The sequence below is a fragment of the Perognathus longimembris genome, chromosome 17 (genome assembly GCF_023159225.1).
Source record: "Perognathus longimembris pacificus isolate PPM17 chromosome 17, ASM2315922v1, whole genome shotgun sequence".
NCBI lineage: Eukaryota > Metazoa > Chordata > Mammalia > Rodentia > Heteromyidae > Perognathus > Perognathus longimembris.
The window spans coordinates 56,099,363-56,111,707 of NC_063177.1; the positions used below are offsets into that span (position 1 = coordinate 56,099,363).

The 12,345-nt window shown below is 68.0% G+C and overlaps 1 protein-coding gene across 1 annotated transcript in view; it reads right to left on the bottom strand.

The window, feature by feature from the left end:
- Positions 1–4,812, bottom strand: part of Ccdc57 (coiled-coil domain containing 57) — a 48,766-nt gene extending 43,954 nt beyond the window's left edge. The window contains exon 1 of the mRNA XM_048366917.1: positions 4,788–4,812. The gene's annotated coding sequence lies outside the window, so the exon portion shown is untranslated. The remainder of the gene's footprint in view (positions 1–4,787) is intronic.
- Between the last annotated feature and the right edge of the window lie 7,533 nt (positions 4,813–12,345).

The following is a 12,345-nucleotide window of genomic DNA, read 5'->3' on the forward strand; positions in this document are numbered from 1 at the left end:
CTGCAGAGGGCTCACCACCTGAGAACCCTGACGCCACACAGTGCCTGCAGAGGGCTCACCACCTGAGACCCCTGACCCCCACAGTGCCCGCCTGCAGAGGGCTCACCACCTGAGAACCCTGACACCACAGGGCCCGCCTGCAGAGGGCTCACCACCTGAGACCCCTGACCCCACAGTGCCCGCCTGCAGAGGGCTCACCACCTGAGAACCCTGACACCCACAGTGCCCGCCTGCAGAGGGCTCACCACCTGAGAACCCTGACCACAGTGCCTGCAGAGGGCTCACCACCTGAGACCCCTGACCCCACAGTGCCCGCCTGCAGAGGGCTCACCACCTGAGAACCCTGACCCCACAGTGCCTGCAGAGGGCTCACCACCTGAGACCCCTGACCCCACAGTGCCTGCAGAGGGCTCACCACCTGAGACCCCTGACCCCACAGTGCCAGCCTGCAGAGGGCTCACCACCTGAGACCCCTGACCCCACAGTGCCTGCCTGCAGAGGGCTCACCACCTGAGAACCCTGACGCCCCACAGTGCCCGCCTGCAGAGGGCTCACCACCTGAGAACCCTGACGCCACAGTGCCTGCAGAGGGCTCACCACCTGAGACCCCTGACCCCACAGCGCCCGCCTGCAGAGGGCTCACCACCTGAGACCCCTGACCCCACAGTGCCCGCCTGCAGAGGGCTCACCACCTGAGACCCCTGACACCACAGGGCCCGCCTGCAGAGGGCTCACCACCTGAGAACCCTGACCCCACAGTGCCCGCCTGCAGAGGGCTCACCACCTGAGACCCCTGACACCCCACAGTGCCCGCCTGCAGAGGGCTCACCACCTGAGAACCCTGACCCCACAGTGCCCGCCTGCAGAGGGCTCACCACCTGAGACCCCTGACCCCACAGTGCCCGCCTGCAGAGGGCTCACCATGGGGATTCCAGCCCCCCGCCACCCCCTCGCTGCCTCAGCGCCCAGGCCAGGGGTGGCTTGGTCCCAGGGACAGGCAAGGTTGTTTGGCCACGCCCTAGCGCCCAGTCAGGGAGGTGCAGAGTCCAGAGGCGGCGTGGGAGCCCCGGCGCCCTTCCACCCATCCCACGCTCAGGGAGTGGTGAATCCAGGGGTGACCAGAGGGCAGGTGGGGAGCGGGGCTGCACCCCCGCAGGGCAGGCTCTGTGACACAGCTTCGCACAGCACTCACTGTGTTTCAGTCTGGAAACCAGGCTCTCAAGCAGCTACGCGCGGACCAGGCCTGCGCTGCGTCCCCACCCCCCTTCCCCAGGCCAAACCCAGACTCCTGCAAGGGGCCACACCTGTCACTGCCCATCCGCTGCAGACCAGCGTTTTGGTAAAATAATAGAAATAAAGCTAAAAGTGGAGCCGTGGCTCAAAGTCGTAGAAAACCGGCCTCGAGCAGAAGCAGCTAAGGAGCGTGTGCAGGCCCCGAGTTCAAGCCCAGCATGGGCACGCAGACAGCGAAGGCAGCCCGGCCGGGGCTGCCCGGCCCCTCCCACCACCCGGGCTTGAGGTGCTGCCCGCGGCGGCCATGGTCGTGGAGCGAAAGGCGCCCCGCGGCTGGTGGTCCCCCCCAGGAGCACTCCGCAGCTCAGGTATCGCCCCAGGAACCTCCCTAAACCACCACTTCACACTAGTACAAGGCACCACCCTCCACCTGCCTGCCTGCGGGCCTGCACACACCTGCGCACACCTGCGCACACCTGCGCACACACCTGCGCACACTCTGCGCACACTCGCGGCCGCGGCCGCGCCATGGGAAGGGGTGCCGAGTCACTGCGATCTTTCACGACAGAACCTCCCGCCCAGCGCCGGCATCACACGCCAACCCGCTGGCTGCCGCCAGGTCTGCCTCGGCTACCCCCCCCAGCCACTCTCCTTCCTTCCCCTCCCCTCTGCCTCCCCTCCTCTGCCAGGGCTGGGCTCGAACTCAAGGGCTTCCTGCTCATTTGGCTTCTTCCTTCAAGGCTGGTGCTCTACCACGGAGCCACACCTCCGTTTCCAAAGGAGTTAATCTTCTAAGATGGAAATCTTATTACGTAATACAGTCTGCGCAACATCTGTTGTGGCTCCTGGTCATTTCCAAAAATAAAGTTTAATCTCCTTGGCCCTGTCTTGGTTGTCCCTACAGCGGCCAAGTGCAGGGCACCCCTCCTTCCCTGTGCCCGGGGCTGGGCCAGGCAGATGGTGCAGGGGTCTGGGGCGTGCGTGGAGGAGCTACGGATCAAGGACACAAATGCTACGCCCCGTCGGCCTGCGGAGCCATCCCTCAGTGAGCTGGGAGGGCGCACGAGACTCTGGCCCCAGGGTGGGCGGTGCGCAGGCCCGGCCCTCCCCCTCCCCCAGGCCCGGCCCTCCCCCTCACCCAGGCCAGGCCCTGCCCCTCACCCAGGCCCGGCCCTCCCCCTCCCCCAGGCCCGGCCCTCCCCCTCCCCCCAGGCCAGGCCCTCGCCCTCACCCAGGCCCGGCCCTCCCCCTCACCCAGGCCGGCCCTCCCCCTCCCCCAGGCCAGGCCCTCCCCCTCCCCCAGGCCCGGCCCTCCCCCTCACCCAGACCCCCCCCCCCCACGCCCTAGGCAAGGAGGTTAATCAGCTTTCCACATCACAGACTGAAGGCGGGACCAACCTGCCCACCTGCCAGCAGAGGTCCCCAGTGAACACCGTTCTGAAGTGGCGAGGTCAGGGGCTCTTCCAGAGCCCGGGCTGGGGAGGGAGGGCCCCCCCACGGCAGAAAGGCAGCCCCAGCCAGCCCCTTCCACCACCACAAACCCGGGCTGTCAAGCCCTTCTGATCTCGTGGTTGTGGTTGGTACCACCGTCAAGTCCAAGAAGCAGGTAGGGGTCTCTGGAAAGATTGGTATCGACTTCATAAAAGGCACAACTTCTGCCTGTGAGAGCAGGAAGGCCCAGACTCCCAGGCCCCGTCAGATGGGACTCCTGAGCGGCAGGACAGTGGGTCCCTCGGGTCAATGACAACACGCTGTCAGCGCGGCTTGCTGGTGCTCTGGCGATAAGAGGACACCACAGCGCGTAAAGCTGCTCCGGCACTCAGCCAGCTCTGTCAGAGGCACAGGTGTCCGTGCTTCCAGGGCCACAGGCCGCCAGCGCAGGGAGCAGAGAGCAGGGACAAGGACCTCTGCACAGGTGGCGCCACACCGGGAGGGCTCTCAGCGCGGCGAGCCTGTCCCCCCCTCCCCCCACCTGTGGGGCCCACCGGGCTGGCAGCTGCTGCATCTGGGACAGATGGGAGGAGAGTGCGGTCATCCGCCCCCCGTGGGCCGCCCGGTCAGACACGCAGCTCACTCGCGCGTGCGCGGCGCGGGGAAGGGCCCCTTCTGCATGGCTCGCGACATGGAACTTGCACTCAGCTGAAGAGTGCGTGCACGACCCCAATAAAACGTCGGTGGCCCCAGATTCTGAGGTGCAGACGAGAGGACCACTGCGAAAGGAGTGAACGGGGTGCCGACCGCGGAGGCACGCTGGTGCCCCCCACGTCCCAGGGAATGTGCCCAGTCGACAGGCCAGATGCTGCCTCCTCGCTCTGCCCAGGACGGAGGGAGCGCGCAAGCCTGGTGCTCGGTGCAGCTGGGCTGAGCTGGGCCAGTCTGCGCTTCAGACCCCAGAGCGGGCGGAAATCAGGCCGGCGACACCCAGCATCCTGTCTCTCTGACAACGGCTGGAAGAGCGGGGTCAGCAAAGGGATGGTCACCGCGCCGCAGACCATGGGGGAGGGTCACCGCACCGCAGACCATGGGGGGGTCAGCAAAGGGTGGTCACCGCACCGCAGACCATGGGGGATGGTCACCGCACCACAGACCATGGGGGGTCAGCAAAGGGTGGTCACCGCACTGCAGACCATGGGGGATGGTCACCGCACCGCCGTCCATGGGGGATGGTCACCACACCGCAGACCGTGGGGGGGTCAGCAAAGGGTGGTCACCGCACCGCAGACCATGGGGGATGGTCACCGCACCACAGACCATGGGGGATGGTCACCGCACCACAGACCATGGGGGATGGTCACCGCACCGCAGACCATGGGGGATGGTCACCGCGCCGCAGACCATGGGGGATGGTCACCGCGCCGCAGACCATGGGGGATGGTCACCGCGCCGCAGACCATGGGGGATGGTCACCGCACCGTGGACCATGGGGGATGGTCACCGCACCGCGGACCATGGGGGATGGTCACCGCACCGCGGACCATGGGGGATGGTCACCGCACCGCGGACCATGGGGGATGGTCACCGCACCGCGGACCATGGGGGATGGTCACCGCGCCGCAGACCATGGGGGATGGTCACCGCGCCGCGGACCATGGGGGATGGTCACCGCACCGCAGACCATGGGGGGGGGTCAGCAAAGGATGGTCACCGCACCGCAGACCATGGGGGGCAAATCCAGAGGGGAGCGCAGTGGTGCCCCCCCCCCCCCCGGGGAAGGCCAGGGCACAGCCCGGCAGTTCCTAGACCACCGACTGTCCAGGCCGCACAGACGTCACCCCAAGGCGGCCCAATTCAGAACGAGACGCGAACCGACGAGCCTGGCCGCACGGGACTGGGTCCTGGCCACCCCCCGGGGGCGGGGTGTGAGCGCGGCGGGAGCCCGGCGGCGGCGCGGGGCAGCTCCGGGGCAGCGCGCGGCCCCGAGGTCGCGGCCCCCCCCCCCCCGCGCTGGCGCCCAGCACGCCCGGCCCGCGGCGGCCGCCCGAGGGGGGCTGGGTCTCGGGGACCCGGCGGGAGGCCCCGGGCGGCCGCGGGGGACGGGCCGGGCGTCCACTCACCGTGCGCGCTCCGGGGGGCCCCGGGCCCGCCCGGCCCGCCGCGGTCGCCGCCGTCCCGCGCCGCCCGCCGCCTCCCGCCGCCCGCCGCCCGGGCTTCCGCTCCCGCCGCGTTGCCATAGCGACCGGGCCGCCGGCGGCACGCGGGTCTGGCCGGGTGGAAACCCGAGCCCGGGCCCTGGGTTCCGGCCTCCTGTGCGCAGGCGCGAGGGGAGCGGGCCGGGGGCGGACCGTGGGGGATCCGTGGGGGCGGGGTCCGTGGGGGGGGAACGGGGGTCCATGGGGAGGCCGTGGGGGAACATGGGGGGTCTGTAGAGGGGAACGGGGGTCCGTGGGGAGGCCCCTGGGGGAGCATGGGGGGTCCGTGGGGGCCGTGGGGAGGCCCCTGGGGGAGCATGGGGGGTCCGTGGGGGCCGTGGGGAGGCCCCTGGGGGAGCATGGGGGGTCCGTGGGGGCCGTGGGGAGGCCGTGGGGGAACATGGGGGGTCCGTGGGGGCCGTGGGGAGGCCCCTGGGGGAGCATGGGGGGTCCGTGGGGGCCGTGGGGCCGTCCGTGGGGGAGCATGGGGGGTCCGTGGGGGCCGTGGGGGAGTCCGTGGGGAGGGCCGTGGGGGAGCATGGGGGGTCCGTGGGATCCGTGGGGGCCGTGGGGGAGTCCGTGGGGAGGGCCGTAGGGGAGCATGGGGGGTCCGTGGGGGCCGTGGGGAGGCCCCTGGGGGAGCATGGGGGGGTCCGTGGGGGCCGTGGGGGAGTCCGTGGGGAGGGCCGTGGGGGAGCATGGGGGGTCCGTGGGGGCCGTGGGGAGGCCCCTGGGGGAGCATGGGGGGGTCCGTGGGGGCCGTGGGGGAGTCCGTGGGGGCCGTGGGGAGGGCCGTGGGGGCCGTGGGGAGGCCCCTGGGGGAGCATGGGGGGTCTGTGGGGGCCGTGGGGAGGCCCCTGGGGGAGCATGGGGGGTCCGTGGGGGCCGTGGGGGAGTCCGTGGGGGGGGACGTGGGGGGCCGCAGGAGGGTGGGTCCCTGCCCAGGAGAGGACTAGAGGGCTCCTGGCGCCCCAGCTTCCCTGGACTGGGGAGGGAGCCGGGCTGAGCTGGGGCGTGGGCCCCACCTGGAGCTGGTGGTGAATCCAGGTTCTAAGTCCAGGAGGCCCACCTTTGGTACAGCCCCCCCAACCCCCCCACCCCCCCACCCCCGCCGGGGACACGGCACTGGAGGCAGAGCAAGGAGGTCTGTGAGCCCCCCCCCCAGGACGGCCATCCTTGGCTTCAGGTTCCCCGTGGGGAGAACTGGAGACAGGTGCCCTGGCGCAGTTGAAATGGTCTTCAGTCACAGGCGCGGCCCCGCGGTCTCGGCCCCTAGAGCAGCCCTGGGGACGGCACCCGTGGAATGGTGCAGGTGCAGGAGTTTGGGGCTGCTGTCTTGAAGATGACAAGAAGACTTTTCCCCCCACTGGGAAGGTGGCTTAGTGGTAGAGAGCTCGCCTAGCATGCACGAAGCCCTGGGTTCGACTCCTCAGCACCACATACGCAGAAAGGGCCAGAAGTGGCGCTGTGGCTCAAGTGGCAGAGTGCTAGCCTTGAGCAAAAAGAAGCCAGGGCCAGCACTCAGGCCCTGAGTTCAAGCCCCAGGACTGGCTAAATAAATAAATAAATAAATAAGGTCACCCGTGCCAGGGGGCAAACTGGGACCAGGCTGTGATGTCCGGGCGGCTTGGGCCCCGGGCCGCAGCCGGCACTTTTGTCTGGAAATCCCCTGGTGGGTGCACTGCCAGCTGTGATGTCATTCCACATAACTGCCCCTCCACCCCACCCCACCCCCGCCTCCCCCGGCCTCTTTCCCCACACTCAGCCCCACTCCCTGCTCTCGTGTGCTGGAGTTGGCCTAGGCCACTCTGCAGCCCAGCCTCAGCCCTCTGTGGCCTCTCGGCACAGCAAGGCCTCCCGGGCCCTTTGCCCTTGCTGCTCCCCACCCCTCACTGCCCCCCTGGAGTGGAGGCTAACCCCCCTGGGGTGAGCTCCGGTCCAAATGGCCTTGCGCTGCCCCTGGGAGCGTCCCTCCCTGGCGGCAGGGTGAGGGGGTGCCCGTGCCCGGCATGGGGCTGGACCCCCAGAAGGGCCGCTGGGACTTGATTCTGCGCCCCGCTCTGCACGGGCCTCGGGGAGCTGTGGGAGTCCCTGCACTGCAGGCGATTTGCCTGCCCGGCGCCCACACGGAGGCCCTGCCCGCCTGGTGGGGCGCGGCCTCGGGCGTGGTCCCTGGACCCGGAGCCCAGGGAAGGCCGGGCCAGGACACGGGGAGCGGGGCGTGCGCCAGCCCCGGAGGGGCGTCACGGACTCCCCGCTCCGGAGCGGGGAGAAAGGAGCGTCTGTTAGCCGGGCCGAGGCGCTGCCATGGGTAAACGTGCTTGGAGCCGCGTCCCGGGGACCGCGGCCATTCCCGGAGCCAGGCCACCGCGCAGCCCGGGGCTTGCGGCGGAGCGCCAGGGCGCCGACCCGGCCCGGCCCAGGGCTGCCTGGGAAAGGGCGCTGTCATCGCCGTCCCCGAGGGAGGGGCCGCGCCCTGGGACCCGCCCCTGAGCCCCCCCAGCCCCCGGGAGCCGCTGAAGGTGACCCCTCACCCCAGGTCCTGGAGGCTCAGGTGAAAGGGCGGCGAGGTAAGAAAGAGGAGGTCACTGCCACAGCTCTGGAGAGACTGGGGTGCTGGGGTCTGCCCGCCCTCCAGGGGCGTCAGCGGGGGGGGGGCTGCGCAGCCCCCCCACGCCGGGTCACCTGGGCTTTGCGGTGCCGCACCCCCCCCCCGTGGGAGGGCTGGCCTGGCCCCGTGGCCTGCACCCCACGGAAGGCCACACTCGAGGCCTGGGCTTCGTGGAGCCCACCACGGACCCCGCTTCCGTAGGCCGGCGCGGGGCGCCACCGGCCCCCCCCCCGGGTCACGCCGGCTATGCCGGGGCAGCAGCGCAGCCCGGGCCTGTGCTCCGGGCCCCGGGTCCTCCCCGCGCCCCGTGCACCGTGCGGGCTGGGCGGCAGTGCCCCGGTGTGGGGGGGGGGGGTGAGGGAGGCTGGGCCGCCTTGGGCAGTGGCTCTGGGGGTCACTGGCTCGGTGGCCATTCGCGGACTCCTGGCTGGGGTGTCCGCGGGGCAGCGGGGCCCTCCCGGGACAAGGGCCTGGAGGGGTGGGTGGCGCCCGTCCCGTCTGTGACTCAGAGTCTTTCCTCGGATCTGGGTTTCTCCAAGGACCTGGCCTCGGGCCTCCTGGGGTGCCCACCAGTACAGGGCGCTGGGACGGAAGGCAGGAGGAGCACGCACCGGCCTGCCTGGCTTGAGCAAGTCACTTCCTCATCGTGGGGGCCAACTTCCCATCTGCCTGGCTCCCCGGCCAGGGGAAGAGTGTGGAGAAACGCTAGGCCCACGAGCCAGCCCGGCACCTGCTCTCTGGGGGCGGCGTTTGAAGGACAATGGGTACCTGGGAACCGAGAGAAATCTCGGTCACAGGCTGCATCTCTGGGGTACACACGTGAGGATACACACATCAGGTGGGAGTTGGGAGAAGATGGCCACCACCGGTCCCTCACGGCTGCCCCAATGGCCAGCCAAGTGGTCCCTGTCCATAAGGGGCCAGCAGCTGCCCTGTGGCCGGGCTCTGGGCTGGGGTCAGGGGTCACAGGCCCCTGTGGCCGGGCTCTGGGCTGGGGGTCAGGGGTCACAGGCCCCTGTGGACGGGCTCTGGGCTGGGGGCCGGGGTCACAGGCCGCTGTGGACGGGCTCTGGGCTGGGGGTCAGGGGTCACAGGCCGCTGTGGACGGGCTCTGGGCTGGGGGTCAGGGGTCACAGGCTCCAGTGCTCTGAGGAGAGCAGATCCTCGCGGCTACACTCAGAGGTCAGAGGTCAGAGGTCAGAGCCCAGGTGTGTCCAGGGGCCAAGCCCCAGGGCAGAGCCTCGGGCCCCTGGGAGCATTGTTGGGACACAACAGGGTGCCCTTCACCAACGCGCATGGAATGACCGGCCGCCAGGAGAGCAGGCGTGGTGCTGGCGCCCGCGTCCCGGGTGGGGCCCGGGGTCAGGTGACCTGAGCGGGCGCCCTAGGCCGTACGGAGCTCTGGCCGGTCAAGTCCTGAGCCGCTGCCGGGTGCCGTGTCCTTGGGGCAGCAGGGAGGAAGCGGCGAGGGCCAGGGGAGGGTGCCTGTGGCCGCTCGTGGGGCCGGTGGACTTGGCCCCGTGTGTGGAAACGTCCCGCCCTGGCCCCCGCCTTCCCACATCCGGTGGCTTCCCCGGAAGCCGCGCTGAGTCACGGGAGGCGGGAGGCTGGGCCGAGGCTCCCTGCGCCCGACCCGGGACGCCCCCCGGTGCTCCTCTGTTCGCTCCGGAGGGCCGGGGTCTGCGGCTCCCCCAGAAGCCACCCGGGCGGGGTGCCCAGCGCGGTGTGGGCCCCCCGCCCCCGACGTGGGGACTCCGCGCGGTCCCCACGGCCCGGCCTGGTCCGGCAGGGCGCCCAGCAGGGGAGGGGGCTGCGGCCCAGGCAGGAGCCTGGCCGGAGGGGGGGACATCAAGGAGCCAGGGGTCGGGGGTCAGCAGGTCCCCAGGGCCCTGGAGAAAGGAAAGTGCGGTGAGAGCACACGAGGCTGGGGGAGGCCGGGAGCTCCGGTGGCGGGGGACGAGGGGACCAGAAACAGGCCACTCGCCCTGACCTCGGGGCCGCCTGGAGGCCCCGTCCCCCGGCACGGGACCGGGAGGGGGGCGGGGCGCTCCCCACCAGGGGTCGGGCCTGGCACTGGCCTGGGCAGGACGCCAGGGCGGCAAGGGCTCTCTGTCTGGGCGCCCTGCTGCGGGCCGGTGCAGGCATGGGGGGGGAGGGGCCCCACGCCGGCCCAGCAGACCCGAGACACCCCCAGGGGCCTCGCCACGGGACGCTCACAGGACCCCAGGCTGCAAGCCTTCCCCTCCCCTTGCCCCCCCTCGGGCAGGACCTCCAGCCCCGGCCTGCTGGACTCGGAGGCCCCGCCTGGCTTCTTACGGCTCCTCGAGCTGTCTCCCAGCAAGGGGCGCGGGCAGGAGCGGTCACGAGACCCGCTGCTGGGCGCTGACCGCTTGCCGATCCCAGCCACTCGCATGTAGGGTGGTGGTTCAGAGCCAGCCTGGGGAGGAGCGCCGGCAAAGCGCCAGGCTGGAGCCGTGGCTCACGGGGGAGAAAAAAAGCTGAACAGGAGTGTGAAGGCGCGAGCCCAACGCCCAGAACCGGCAGGAAGATCCGTCCACGAAAAGCATCTCGGGAGTCGCGATGAGGCTCTTCGAGGGGACCTACGCTTTAAGGGCTGGGATGGAGGGGAGAGGGCCCCCCTCGATCGGGACGGGCGGGAGGGATGGGGCTGGGGATGGGGCAGGAGCCTGAGGCCAGCAGGAGGCCCGGTGAGCCTCAGCCCCGCCCTGTCCGGCCGCGAGGACCCGGGCGAGCCAGCGGGCCGGACCTCCTGCCCAGCCCGGCCGGGACACAGGTGTCTCCCGACAGGCCCCGCCCCCGCCGCCCCGCTGGGAGGGAAGGCGGGACGCCCGAGGCGGGGAGGGGGGGTCGCGAGGGCGGGCCCCACTGGGAGCCCGGCCCCGCACTGCCCACGCCAGCTCAGCCATGGGGACGGGCTGGCGACACTCAGCGCCTTTAACAAACTCCTGCAATCCCAGCACCCAGGGGGAAGCGGCAGGAGGGCCAGGGTTCAAGGCCGGCCTGGACTGCAGAGTGAGACTCTCTCAAGAACCAAAGACAGGCTGGGCACCCAGCTACTCAGGAGGCTGAGATCTGAGGGCTGCGGTTTGAAGCCAGCCCAGGCCAAGTCTGTGACACTCTTATCTCTGATCGATCGCAGAAAAGCCCAAAGTGGTGCTGCCGCGTAAGTGGTACAGCGCTAGCCTTGAGCAAAAGTAGCTTAAGGATAGCGCCAGGCCCAGAGTTCAAGGCCCAGGACTGGCAAAAAAGAAAAGGAAAAGGAACGAAAAAAAAAAGAGAAGAAACAGTAATTAGAAAACTGAAAAATGTTTTGGAGGAGGACCCTGGTGGCTCACACCGGTAACCCTGGCGACTCTGGCTGAGAGCTGAAGGCTACGGTCCGAAGATGCTGACCTCCAAAAAGAAGCTGGAGGTAGAGTTGTATCGCAAGTGGTGGAGTGCTAGCTTTAAGCACCAGAGCTCAGGGACAGTGCCCAGGCCCCGAGTTCAAGCCCCAGGGCCAGCATAAAACCCCAAAACGAATGTTTTGGGCTGGGGCTGGATGTGGCTTGTTGGAGCACACGGGCCGTGTGCACCAGGCCCCATGTACATTTTTTTTTTTTTTTGGCCAGTCCTGGGGCTTGGAGTCAGGCCACAGCGCCACTTCTGTCTATGTGGTGCTGAGGAATCGAACCCAGGGCCTCAAGTATACAAGGCAGGCACTCTTGCCGCTAGAGCCACATCCCCAGCCCCCCAAGTACATTTTTTTAAATGCTGGAGCAATGGGAAGTCCACAGGCAAAGGGATGAAGTCAAACCTCAAAAACCAAACTCACAAAGGATCAACCATAAAACCATAAAACACTTACATGTGAAACCAGGGTGCTACCAGTGGGGGGGCGGTCTGGGAGGTGAAGATCCCAGATTCCCAGAGGCTCCAACAAGGAACATACAAATGTAAAGTGGCAAAGCAGAGGGGGGGTGGGAGAAGAGAGGGGGGGAGGGAGGGGGGGACCGGAGGGAGAGAAGTATTATTCGCTCTCCTGGCAGGAATGGGTGTTAAAGACAAAGATGGCAGCTGTTACCTGCTCCTGAACTCTTTCTGAGCAGAAAACACCAGGTCCTCCAGCAACCCCCAGCCCTTAGGCAAAGGGCATTGCTTGGAATTCTAAGGTCCCTTCTGGGCCTACCCTAACTTGGGGAGGGAAGGTGCACTCCAGGGATTCCTTTCCATTGACCTTTCACCCCGAAGTCTACCCCTTCAAGGGATTTTATCATTTCAAAGGAGAGGGAGGTTTCCCGGCTTCCCATTTCGGTCTCTAACATCTGGTCAGTAAGCACCGAAATGCAGGGAAAGCTTAACTGCTTTGTTGCTTGCTCCGGATTCCAAGCTTTATAGGACTAGCCCTCTTTATATTTATTAAGAATATAACTTCCCTGGGGTGGGGAACGTGGCTTAGTGGCGGAGTGCTCGCCTCGCATGCACGAAGCCCCGGGTTCGATTCCTCAGCACCACAGACACAGAAAAAGCTGGAAGTGGCGCTGTGGCTCACGTGTTGGTCCTAGCCTTGTGAGACAGGGCTCAGGCCCTGAGTTCAAGCCCCAGGACTGGGAAAAAAGGAAAGAATAGAATAGAATTTCCCTGTTTCCTTGCCTGTCCTTCCTGCCACATTTCTTCTCTAAATGACTTCGATGCCTTTTCATCTTAGAAAGGGGGGCACAGGAAGAAAAAAGCATTCTTGAGTATCGCCTGGGTTGTAACTGGAGGGGGGATCACTTTCAGAATTCTTTCCCTGTAGCTAAAGCGCCTCAACCAGGGTAGCGTTCCATCTCTAGGCCCACAGATTAAAAAAGGAAAAAAAAAAAGAGTAAT